Raw genomic sequence first — 7,698 nt, 5'->3', positions numbered from 1 at the left:
GGGGGGGGGGGTGGGGAGCAGGCACTTTGGGTTGGGATGAGACTTAGCGTGTCCCCAGGCCAGGTGGCCGAGCTGGAGCCTCTCCAGCCAGCACTTATTTTTAGACCCAGCAGGGCCTCTTTCTTTTTGTCTCCAGGAGCACATGTTCTGTCTTTTGTGAGCGGCCTTAGAGGCTCGGCCCCACGGCCCCCCTTGGCCCCTTGACTGCTGCTATTTAAAGGCATCTTGGTCCAGATCAGAGAAAGGGGTAATTGGGGGCCTGGGAGATGAAAGAGCCTCCCCAACCCCCATGCCTGCCCTCACTGAGAGGTCAACAAAACTCTCCTTGTGGCCCTGCCAATTAGAGTCACCGAGGGGGGTCTGGGCCAGACAGGAGACGTGACTGCCCCCCTCCCCAGGGTGAGCTGGGGTCACTGCCGCCCGCCCACAGGGCCCTGGGCCCAGGGGTCAGCCTGGGAAAGTGGCGCGAGGGCAGAGCTCACCCTGCTGTGCTTGAGGACTCGTTCCCACCGGCCTGGCAATGATGGGAAGGGCTGGGCCTGCCTGTGGGCACTGGCCGTGCTGTGCCCTGAGGCTCTGACTGCACAGTGGGCTGGCTGCCACGAAGGGCTCTTTCTGGGCTCCTGAGAGCACATTTGCGGCCACCCGACAGCTGCCCTGAGAATGCAGGTGGCACAGGGCATCCCTGCCCTCCCTGCCATGTCCCTGCAGCTGCAGTAGGCGGGGGCACCTGCATCTGGCTGCCCTGCATCAGAAAACCAGACCCCTGGTGGCCTTGGGGGTGCCTGCCCCTGCTGGCCCCAATTTCCTAGATCTGCCACTGCCTGCCTAACCCATACCTCAGGCCCAAGAGAGGTCCCAGCTGGGCACTGCCACCTGAGGCGCCCTCTGTCTCTGTGTGTGTCTATACAGCTGTCTCTTTCCATCTCTGGCTCTGTCTGTATCTTTCTGTCCCTGCCTCTCTCTGTCTCCCTCCCAGTCAGCAGCCCCCACAGTGCTTCCTGGCATCAGCACCACTTAGAAACATCTTAGGAATACTATTTCCAGGGTCTACCCACCTCCCTGAGAGGAAGAGTCTGGAAAACCTGCACGGTCTCAGGTCTGCCACCGGACAGTGCGCTGGGCCCTGCTGTCCACACCTGAGACACGGGTGCTGGGGGCTGGGGCCTCCCCTCAGCCTTGAACACACTGGTGGCCCTGGTCCTCCTGCTGTCTCTGCAGGGCTTTCTACACCTCCAGTCCCCTCTCCACCTCCACGCCATCAGCCCCTGTGCCCTGCTGGCACTGGGGTCCCCAACAGTGTATCCTGCCTCTTCCAGCTTGTCCCAGCAGCATCGCCCTTGTCCTCCCCTCCTTTGGAAGCTGCTCTCCACTCAGCTCTCCAGGCTGCCTTGTCTGTGCAGCTCCGGCTCCTCAGGCTACACCCTCTTTGGCCCATGTTATCACCTCCCTCTTCTCCACCACCCCCAGTGGAGCAGTCAGGTGGCCTGAAACCTCCTCACGCCTTCTGGCTTCACAGTGTTCCCGGCCTTCAGGGTTGTCACCAGCTCCACTGGCTACGTCCTTGTGCTATTCCCAGGGCACACAAGGTCATTTCCCACTTCTAGCCTTTGTTCAAACTGTCCCCTCAGCTAAGGATGCCTTCAGGTGTGGGGTGAGCAAAGTGGGAGCATCCCTAATTGATCATGGTCTATAGGGTCCCTAAGTCGAAAGACAGTGGCCCCTGACTCCAGCTCCCACCAATGAAGCCACCCCAGCTCCCAGGCTCACATTATCAAAGACTAGTCGCAACTCACTCCCTGTCTCTGAGCCTCAGTTTCTTTATCTATAAAATAGGCTCTAATATCAACCTTCCTCCTGGTTTGAAAGTAGAAGGAAGCACGTGCAATGCCCAGCAGGAGCAGGTACTTGGTGCATGGTTTTTCCCTCACCCTTGTCTCTGGACCTTCACATCCCTTGTGATGACCCCAGCAAACTTGGAGGTAAGCACTCAAAGGGATATTTGTTCCAAAGAGCCTCGTCTCTCAGCCCCAAGCACACGTAGTGCACATTTGCAAATCTCTGGTTTCCCAGGACTCTCTTTCTAGAAGACCAATGCAACTTGGTATTACTGCCTTCTGAGCTGGACACTGGTGCTGATGGAACAGCCAAAAGACTCCAGTGCATGGTGCTTCTCTGGGCAGACCCACCCACCTGCAGGGCCTGAGAAGGTGGTGGTGAACAGGGTGGAGCAAATGAGAGGCAAAGGTGTAGAAGATCCTTTTTAGAGCATTGGGCTGGTGGCCAGTGAAATAGTCCTCTCCACTCTCTCACCAAAGGGGATGGTCTGGACAGCCAAGTGGCCATAAGCAGGAAAACAGCAGTTTCAAAGATAAGCTCAGGGAGAGACAAATACTGAAACCACAAGACACATCAAAGGAGACAGATGCTACTCTGGAGGCTGGGCAACCCTGGGCCAGGTGGTGGCTGCATTGGCTGCAGCCTGACCTGTAGCAGTGCCTGGGCCCAAACCAACCCATCAGCCAGAGGAGAGGGGCCTGCCCAAGGTCTGTCCTGGCCACAGGACTCTTCCTCTGCTTCCTCAGCCTCGCTTTGTTAGGTTCGTTTGGTCTAAAGCATCGTTCAAGTCCAGTGTTTTCTGTTTGCTTTTCTGTCTAATCTGTCTGTTATTAGGGGATTGTTAATTCCCTATTATTGACTGCAAGTCTGCAGTCAATAGATCCATTCAGATCTATTAATATTTGTTTTATAGATTTTGGTGCTCCGATGTTGGGTGCATATATATTTATAATTGTATTTTTATGGTGAATTGACTCCTCTACCATCATATAATGACCTTCTTTGTCACTTTATAGTTTTTGACTAAAGTCTACTTATCTGATACAAATATAATCACTCCTCTCTTTTGAGTTCATGTACATGGAAGATCTTTTTATACTTCTTCAAGTTCAACATAGAGCTAAGGTGAATCTCAATTAGTCAACACTTAGTTAAGTCTTGTTTTTTGACCAATGAGCCACTCTATTTCTTTTGATTGAAGAATTTAAACTATTTATAGTCAAGGTTATTATTGCTAGTTAAGTACTTAACTACTGGCATTTTGTAATTGCTTTCTGATTGTTTTGTAGATCTGTTGTTTCTTTTTTCCTCCCTTGATGTCTTTCTTTGTGATTAGATGATTTTCTCTAGTGGTATGCTTTGATTTCTTGCTTTTTTGTCTTTATTTACCATAGATTTTTTCCTTTATGATTATAATAAGACTTTTATAAAACCTCTTATAGTTTTAACAGGCTATTTTAAGATGATAATAACTTTTATTGCATTTAAAAAAACTCTATACTTTTACTCCACACCTCCCCACACACAAGCATAAATTATGTTTTGTTTGTTGGTTTGTTTGTTTTTGGTGAAGATGTCAGAATAGAATCTGGGGTCTCATCCAAGTGAAGTAAATTACATTTTTATGTCATAATTTGCATCTTTTTATATTGTGTATCCCTTAACAAATTATTGTAGCTATTATTATTTTAATTGTTATATTTTTTAACCTTTATACTAAAGATATAAGTGATTTGGGACCAGCAGATGGCATAATGGTTATGTCACTAGACTTCCACATAGTTGAAGTTGTCCACAATTTGAGTCTTGGACCTGGCCGCTTAAAACGCACACTTGGCACATGTGCATGTGTGCCCAAAATTCTGACAAGAGAATGGAGGAGAAAGGATTGTGGTGTGGCCAACCCCCTAGAGGGTGATTTCCCTCTATATATAAAGATAATAAAGATATAAATAATTTACACACCACTACAATATTAATGTTTCCTGAATTTGACTTTGTACCTATTTTTATTGTAAGTTTTATTCTTCATATGTTTAATGTTGCTTTTCTTTCAATTTGAAAAAGTGTCTTTACCATTTTTATAAAGCAGATCTGGTCACCATGAACTCCCTTAGTAATTGCCAGAAAAATCTTTATCTCACCTTCATTTCTGAAGGACATACTTACTAGGTATAGTATCCTGGTTGACAATTTTGTTTCCCTTCAGCATGTTGAACATATAAGCCTGCTCTCCCCTGGCTTATAAGGTTTTTTCTGAGAAAGCTGCTGCTAGCCTTATTGAAGTTCCCTTATATGTGATATGCTTCTTTTTCCTCTCTAATACTCTCAGGATCTTCTATTTGCCTTTAATTTTCAACAGATTGATTATAATATGTCCTGGTGTACTCTCATTTGAATTGAATATGATTCCAATCAGATTTGAATATTCTATGGTTTGAATATATCTCAAAGAAATTCATGTATTGGTACTTGATTGCATTGACTATATTGTAAAAGTATCAAGTGAAAACTTAATTCCTTCATGGTACCAATGTTGAGGCCTTGCTGGTGATAACTGGCTCACGGTGATTGCATTGTGGAGGCAACAGTCTTATAAAGAGATTAATGAGACTACGTGAGACCCAGTGATTTCCAGCTCTTGTGAGAAGGGGTTAGTTCTCATACGAACTGGTAGTTATAAAAGAGAGGCCAGTTGAGTTCTCTCTCTCTGCACATGCCCTCCATCCTCCACTCTATCTGCCATGCTAAAGTCTTATGACTTTCAACTTCGCAGCCACCAGAATCATGAGTTTGTAAATAAACTTTCTTCCTCTGTCTAATATCACCCAAGCTCAAGTATTTTTGTTAGAAACACAAAAATGAACTAAGACAGAGAACTCCAACCTTTATATGCTTAAATATTTGTATCTTCCCAGACTTGCAAAGTGTTCAGCTATTAGTTCTTCATTTGATCTTAGCCAAAATGCCAAGAAATGATGTAATATTATTTTAAATAAGCCTTCTGTCCCTTATCTCTTTTCTCCTTTGTGAACTGCCATAATTCAAATACTAGCCCTGTTAATGATGTCCCACAAATCATGGGTTTTCTTCATATTGTTTCATTTTTTTTCTTTTATAACTGTATTTTTAAATAACTTGTCTTCAGATTCACAGATCCTTTCTTCTGTCAATTATTCTGTTGACACTATTACATTTTCCAATTACTTCATGCAATATATTCTTCAATTTCAGAATTTCTAAGGCTTTACTCCTATTATTTTAATCTTTTTGTTAAGTTTCTTATTTTGTTTGCTTATTATTTTTGTGATTTTATTAAATTGTTTATTTCACTTTATTTTTAAAATTCACTGAGCTCCTTTTAAACAATTATTTTGAATTCTTTGTCATGGCTCCATTTTTCTGGGGTCAGTTACTTGGAAATTACAGTTGACCCTTGAACAAATGGTGGTTACAGACACCAACTCCTGTATTGTCAAAATTTTGTATGTAACTTTTTGTTGTTCTTGTTATTGCCAAAGGGTTGTGTGCACTCACCAGAGACAGAAAGACAGAAACAAAAAGAGGGAAAGTCAGAACTCAATACCCAGGAAGATGGCCACACTGTAATCCCTTCTCCTCTAGTCTTCTCTCTAGATTTTGGGCATGCATGCACATATGCTCAGTGTGATTTTTAAGCCACTGAGTCTAGGACTTGAACTGTGGTTGACTATGTGGAAATCCAGTGCCTTAACCACCAGATCACCTACTAGCCCCTGTGTATAACTTTTGACTCTCAAAAAAAACTTAAATACTGGGTCAGTCAGTGACATGGTGCTTAAGGCAGCTGGATTCCACATGGCCAACTGTGAAGTGAAGTTTGATTCCTAAACCTGCTGGCTCTAAAAACATACCAGGCACATGAGCATGCATGCCCAAAATACCAAGAGGAAAATGGAGGAGAAGAGATTGCAGTGTGGCCATTCTCCCCAGAAAATGATCTCTCTCTCTCTCTCTCTCCCATCTATCTATCATCTGTCTTTCTTGGGTGAGTACATGTGTCCTATAGCAATAAACTAAAAAATTAGACTACTCATTGACCAGGGTTTTACTGATAATAAAACAGTTGAATAACACATATTTTATACATTATGTGTATTATATTATTGAGTTGTCACTAAAGTCATGATACATCTCTGCATAGAAAAAATACATCAAGACTTTTCTGACAACCCAATATATTATATACTGCATTCTTACAACTAAGTAGGCTATGGAAAAGAAAATGTTAATGAAATCATAAGGAAAATAAAAATATATATATAGGGGTGGGCAGGTAGCATGGTGGTTAAGGGCGCTGGACTCTCACATGGCCGACTGTGGTTCAGTCCCGGACCTGGTGGCTTGCTTTCTTACTTTCGCTCTCTCTCAATCTGTCCCTCTCTGGTCAAATTAAATTAAGTAAGTAAGTAAAATAAACAAAGTTCAATAAAAATTATTCTTTAAAAAATACACACACACACACACACACACATATATATACATTTACAATATTTATTGAGGAAACTCATACTTAAGTGGACCCTTGCAGTTTAAGCTCCTGCTGTTCAAGGATCATCTGCATTGTGTTCTCTTATTGGCAATCTGTTTCCATTTCTTTTGTTTCTGGTTGCCTTATGTTGATGTTTGTGCATTTGGGGAAGCAGTCACTTCCAGATTTCATGGGTTGGTTTTGGTGTGGAAATGCCTTTCTCTTTGGGTGGATAAGGGACATTTATTGGGAGGGATACAGCAGATTTGGCACCGTTAAGGGTGCCTCAGTGTAGTCTCTCCAATTGTTGGCTGAGGATGGTGCTGGAAGAGATGGCAGGATCCTTAGCACCAATGCTCTGGGCATCTGCATTGGCAGTGAGGGCAATTAAGGTCTTCAACGGTGATGATAGGTAAGGTCCTGCTAATCTCTATTTCCTCCTATGGAGAGGAGTTGAGGCTGAGGGGTTATCTGTTGGCACTGAGTCCAGTTTGGGGGACTGCTCACAATGGCAATGGCATCAATGTCTGATGAGTGGCACCTAAGCCTGAGACATGGGTTGTCTGGAAGAACTTTGCTCTGGTGTCCAGAATAGTGAGGGCGTGTACTTGAACACAAGGCCTCCCACTGCTCATTGGTAATGTTGAGTGAGGCGTTGGAGCTGGTGCTGGTGAAGTGGACAGGAGCTGAGAATGGAAGACCAGCACCAGTGTGTGCCAAGTTCCAGTGGCTCCAGGATTGGGCAAGATCTAGCTCTCTGTGGCAGCCAAGCTGGTTCCCAGAGCATAGACATGTGCAGAGGGACTGTCTCCAGAGCCCAGGGTGAAAGCAGCCTGGCCACAGTAGACACTCCAGTATCTGACATGTGGCACATGGAGCCTCAGAGCTGACCCAGAGTACAGGTGTGCATGTAGCTACTGTACCTCCAGGGTCTGATGTGCAGGTGAGCTCTCTATGGCAGCTGAACTGGTGACTGGGGTCCAGACGTGTGCAGAGAGACCTTGGCTCTGGGATCTGTAGTGTGAACTAGCTCACCATGGTGATGGCTCTGGTGTCTAAGCTGTGGCTGAGTGCAATGTAGCACTGATCTGGGGCCTGGAGGATGGACACTCATAAAGTGGGCACAGTTTAGGGTAAAAGGCACACAAAGGGGTGACAGCTCCTCTCAACGCAGCACAGCAATGGCTACTTCTCGAGGAAGAGAGATGTATGTGCAGGTGTGGCTCCCTGGGGGAAATGACTGTTAGTGACTCTGTGGAGCAGTCGCTGGGGACCACAGTACTTCTTACCATAATCCCGGCTAGTCCCCACAGCCCCTGCTTTTTCTCTTGGTACCTAGCTATCTCCTG

The sequence above is a fragment of the Tupaia chinensis genome, unplaced genomic scaffold (assembly GCF_000334495.1).
Source record: "Tupaia chinensis unplaced genomic scaffold, TupChi_1.0 Scaffold000671_1, whole genome shotgun sequence".
NCBI classification, from domain to species: domain Eukaryota; kingdom Metazoa; phylum Chordata; class Mammalia; order Scandentia; family Tupaiidae; genus Tupaia; species Tupaia belangeri.
Note: the sequence above shows the minus strand (reverse complement) of the source record.